Raw genomic sequence first — 5745 nt, 5'->3', positions numbered from 1 at the left:
GATAAGAGCCAAAGCATGGAACGTGGCAGGCCTGAGGCATGGTTAAAGGGATAGCAGATTCCATTTGAAAAAAAAGAAGATGGAAAGAGGCCACTTGTGTGGATCTTTGTAGTACAAGGCTGTGTCCTTTTGGAACCGAATCCATTAGGACTCTTTAGGATGGGGCCAAGAGTGGTTTGCATATGGCTGGACTTGTCTGTAGTTACACAAAGACTAGAGTATGATGAGGCGGGATGTTGCTGAGATTAACTACCAGTCCATCCATCACCTTTAGCTTTTCTTAATGATCAGCCCTACGTGGCACAGACATGAACAGACGTTGGTCCCATAGAGACCTACGACAAAGGGACTCCTGCTGCAGCCCCATGGTGAGGCTCATTAAGGCTAGAAACAGTTCAAGGTTACTTGGATTCCAGATCCTAGGGGCGTGATCTCAAAATTCAGGATTGAATGGCCTTTGTGGGTCAGTCATTGCTTATAAACACTCAGGGAACAAAACACACTGAATGGAATGAGGCCACAAATAGTTACAAAAGAATAAGGTTAGTTCAATCATTTCCATCCCTCACTGTGTGCTTTTCTCAGTAGACAGTTTGTTGGACAGTCAATACAGTGGTGTCTTTGTGGCTGCTTCATGTAAATGTTTTCGATGCTGAAAGCTCCTCCTCAGGGGTTACAGTGAGCACCATTTATTCTCCCACATTGTCTCTCTTATGTAGAAAGGTTACATTTACAACTAAAGTTTTTGACACATTGAGAGCACGGATCATTTTCTTTCATGTTGTGGGTTATCTCTTCTTGAATCAAATTGAATCTCCAGCAGACGCCTCCCAGGCATTTAGAACAATGACAAGGTTTTTTCCAGGTAAGTTCTCGTGGTTGAGTGAGACCAGATTTCTGACAGAAACGTTTCCAGCATTCAGAGAGCTAAGAAGATCTTTCCCCAGTGTGAGTTCTTTCATGTCTAGTGAGATTCTTTTTCAGTCGGAAGCTTTTCTGGCATTCAGAGCACTGAAAGGGTGTGAACCCAGTGTGGGTTCTTTCATGTGCAATAAGGCTGGATTTATGACTGAAGCTTTTACAGCATTCAGAGCACTGATAAGGTTTTTGTCCAGTGTGAGTTCTTTGATGTACAGTAAGGCTGGATTTATGACTGAAGCTTTTACAGCATTCAGAGCACTGATAAGGTTTTTGGCCAGTGTGAGTTTCCTGATGTTGAATCAGACTGCAACTAAAACTGAAGCTTTTTTGGCATTCAGGGCACTGATAAGGTTTTTGCCCAGTGTGGGTTCTTTCATGTGAAGTGAGATTGGATTTGCTACTGAAGCTTTTCCAGTATTCAGAGCACTGATATGGTTTAAGCCCAGTGTGGGTTCTTTCATGCACAGTAAGTTTAGATTTCTTATTGAAACTTTTCCAGCATTCAGAGCACTGATAAGGAGTTTGTCCTGTGTGAGTTCTCTCGTGTATAATTACATTGGATCTCTGATTGAACCTTTTCTGGCATTCAGAGCACTGATACGGTTTGAGCCCCGTATGGATTTTCTCATGTTGAGTTAAACCGGATTTCTGATAAAAACCTTTTTGGCATTCAGAACACTGATACGGTTTGAACCCAGTATGGATTCTCTCATGTTGAATTAAACTGGATTTGTCACAAAAACTTTTCTGGCATTCAGGGCACTGATAAGGTTTTTGCCCAGTGTGGGTTCTTTCATGATTAATTAAACTGGATCTATGTCTGAAGTTTTTTGGCATTCAGAGCACTGATACGGTTTGAGCCCAGTGTGGGTCCTTTCATGTCTAGTAAGGTTGGATTTCCGATTGAAGCTTTTCTGGCATTCAGAACACTGATAAGGTTTTTGTCCAGTGTGAGTTCTCTTGTGTTCAATTAAACTGCTTCTCTGACTGAATCCTTTCCGACATTCAGAGCACTGATAAGGTTTATATCCAGTGTGGGTTCTTTCATGTACAGTAAGGCTGGATTTGTGACTGAAGCATTTACAGCATTCAGAGCATTGATAAGGTTTTTGTCCAGTGTGGGTTCTTGCGTGCATAGTGACACTATATTTCCAACTGAAGCTTTTACAGCATTCAGGGCACTGATAAGGTTTTTGTCCAGTGTGTGTTCTTTCATGTAAAGTGGGATTATATGTGTTACTGAAGCTTTTACAGCATTCAGGGCACTGATACGGTTTATGTCCAGTGTGGGTTCTTTCATGTACTGTAAGGTTAGATTTGCGAGTGAAGCCTTTCTGGCATTCTGGACACTGATAGGGTTTTTGTCCAGAGCTAGTTTTCTCATGTTTAGTGAGGTGGAATTGATGACTAAAGCTGTTCTCACAGTCATTGCTCTTATTCGAGTTTTTTGTTTCTCCAAGTTGGGTTTGTTCCTGGATACATGTCATCTTAAGACTGAATCTGATTCCAGAGTCTGTTCTGGTTTATGTTACACTCAGCATTAACTTCTAAACAACACTGCAGATGCTCTTCTTCACATTTGTATTCAACTAATTATATTTTTTACCTGGAGATCATTTTCCCACCTTTAAAGGCACCGATCTAACTTGTCTTATTAACTTTCACTGAGGAGCCCCTTGTATTGATTAAGAGGCCTCTCATGGATTCATTTTCTCAAAGTTATGCCCGGGTGAATTTTCTCTTGTTTAATTAGTCTCATTTAGTGATTCTAGTTTATCACATTTGATTTAGGGGTTTTAAAAGCACTGATAAGGTCTTTGGGCTTTAGGGTTTGCCTATTAGGTATGTTTGTTCATACAAGTAATGACAGATGATTAGAGCATGCCAGGGTGGTTTATGAATTATCAACAGCGTAACACTGGCTCCTTTTATACTTCCTGTGCCAGTATATGCTTTTTTGCTCAGTGGCTAAGACAGGTACATGATCCACTTTGGAGATACAGAACACTTTGAAACACTCGAATCAACCCAAGAGACAGAGTTGGTGGGGGAAAATCTTCCTATATTGGAAATGATAATCCAGCATCTTTGCTGTAACAACATCTGAGAAAGAGTATTTACAATGACTTTCTTATAAATAATCTTTTCCTTCCCCTTGTCTCCAAGAGACGGAGACAAAAGCTTGCACTTATAAACCGAGGATATTAGTATTTTTGACGGTTCTGTCACATCACAACACGTCTACGGATACTGATCTGTTGGGGAGGGTTTGGTCTCCAAAGCATTTCTCGTAAACCATCAAACAGAATTTACAGCACTGAGTTTTTTCAAGTGCACTGCGTGGGGATCATTTGTGGCCAATGTTCTCCTCAATATCAGTTACTGATACTTGGTAAACATTTATAGTCATTTTACTTTAGGGATTTGACAACTTTCACATTCACCAGTTTTTTCCACTCCAACATCCTCACCATTCCTGGCACATAGAATGTGTTTCTTCTCTAGAGCTCCAGAATCTTTTAACTTTCCTTGAAATAATCCTTTTAGATGTGTTTCACTAAATTTAAACCTTCTTTTTTCTGTTCATGCTTCAATCACCTGTAAAAATGGAGTAAAAAATTGTAAATGAACTCAAAGAAAAACCATTTGTGACTTCATACTTTATACAAAAACAAGCTAGGAAATCAGTTGAGTATCATTTCTGATAGTGGTGAAACAGCTCTGGGACACTGTGTAGATCGGGAGCTTCAGGTTACTGGAGCTCATGAATGTGAGCGAAAACGTAATTAATATTTAAGAAAGAAACACAAGTTGCACATATATTGTGACACAGATTCTCAGACGATTTAGAAAAGGGGGTGGTGATGAACAGAGTGTCTGAGTTAAACAGACCACTCTTACCCAGTCCAAAGATCAGGGCTTGATCCATCACCGTTATTTATCTCACTGCCCCATCCCAGCTCAGAACCTGGCTATATGCAAATCAGTCTGTCCCTGGCCCAGTGCATCATGGGAACAGGGCAGACTAAACTACCAAGCCAATTCTTCACCAGAAAGGAGACAAGCTACCGGGGACCGGTTTCTGGCATTTCAGCCTTCTTCGGCCCGGCTTGCTTGAATCCTGATGGAGCAGTGAGAAAGGGACTCATGTCTGAGTATACCCTGCCACACCTATAGTGGCCAAAAACGATTTAGAAAAGGGGGTGGTGATGAACAGAGTGTCTGAGTTAAACAGACCACTCTTACCCAGTCCAAAGATCAGGGCTTGATCCATCACCGTTATTTATCTCACTGCCCCATCCCAGCTCAGAACCTGGCTATATGCAAATCAGTCTGTCCCTGGCCCAGTGCATCATGGGAACAGGGCAGACTAAACTACCAAGCCAATTCTTCACCAGAAAGGAGACAAGCTACCGGGGACCGGTTTCTGGCATTTCAGCCTTCTTCGGCCCGGCTTGCTTGAATCCTGATGGAGCAGTGAGAAAGGGACTCATGTCTGAGTATACCCTGCCACACCTATAGTGGCCAAAAACGATTTAGAAAAGGGGGTGGTGATGAACAGAGTGTCTGAGTTAAACAGACCACTCTTACCCAGTCCAAAGATCAGGGCTTGATCCATCACCGTTATTTATCTCACTGCCCCATCCCAGCTCAGAACCTGGCTATATGCAAATCAGTCTGTCCCTGGCCCAGTGCATCATGGGAACAGGGCAGACTAAACTACCAAGCCAATTCTTCACCAGAAAGGAGACAAGCTACCGGGGACCGGTTTCTGGCATTTCAGCCTTCTTCGGCCCGGCTTGCTTGAATCCTGATGGAGCAGTGAGAAAGGGACTCATGTCTGAGTATACCCTGCCACACCTATAGTGGCCAAAAACGATTTAGAAAAGGGGGTGGTGATGAACAGAGTGTCTGAGTTAAACAGACCACTCTTACCCAGTCCAAAGATCAGGGCTTGATCCATCACCGTTATTTATCTCACTGCCCCATCCCAGCTCAGAACCTGGCTATATGCAAATCAGTCTGTCCCTGGCCCAGTGCATCATGGGAACAGGGCAGACTAAACTACCAAGCCAATTCTTCACCAGAAAGGAGACAAGCTACCGGGGACCGGTTTCTGGCATTTCAGCCTTCTTCGGCCCGGCTTGCTTGAATCCTGATGGAGCAGTGAGAAAGGGACTCATGTCTGAGTATACCCTGCCACACCTATAGTGGCCAAAAACGATTTAGAAAAGGGGGTGGTGATGAACAGAGTGTCTGAGTTAAACAGACCACTCTTACCCAGTCCAAAGATCAGGGCTTGATCCATCACCGTTATTTATCTCACTGCCCCATCCCAGCTCAGAACCTGGCTATATGCAAATCAGTCTGTCCCTGGCCCAGTGCATCATGGGAACAGGGCAGACTAAACTACCAAGCCAATTCTTCACCAGAAAGGAGACAAGCTACCGGGGACCGGTTTCTGGCATTTCAGCCTTCTTCGGCCCAGCTTGCTTGAATCCTGATGGAGCAGTGAGAAAGGGACTCATGTCTGAGTATACCCTGCCACACCTATAGTGGCCAAAAACGATTTCGAAAAGGGGGTGGTGATGAACAGAGTGTCTGAGTTAAACAGACCACTCTTACCCAGTCCAAAGATCAGGGCTTGATCCATCACCGTTATTTATCTCACTGCCCCATCCCAGCTCAGAACCTGGCTATATGCAAATCAGTCTGTCCCTGGCCCAGTGCATCATGGGAACAGGGCAGACTAAACTACCAAGCCAATTCTTCACCAGAAAGGAGACAAGCTACCGGGGACCGGTTTCTGGCATTTCAGCCTTC

The 5745-nt window shown here is 43.5% G+C and overlaps 1 pseudogene; it reads right to left on the bottom strand.

Annotated features, from left to right (window-relative positions):
- Positions 1-927: 927 nt before the first annotated feature.
- On the bottom strand, positions 928-2408 carry LOC147737575 (uncharacterized; annotated as a pseudogene).
- Positions 2409-5745: the final 3337 nt, after the last annotated feature.

The sequence above is a fragment of the Lissotriton vulgaris genome, chromosome 1_1, assembly GCF_964263255.1.
Source record: "Lissotriton vulgaris chromosome 1_1, aLisVul1.2, whole genome shotgun sequence".
Classification (NCBI taxonomy): Eukaryota; Metazoa; Chordata; class Amphibia; order Caudata; family Salamandridae; genus Lissotriton; species Lissotriton vulgaris.
The sequence above is the reverse complement of the archived record's forward strand: the minus strand, read 5'-3'. Positions and strand labels throughout refer to the sequence as shown.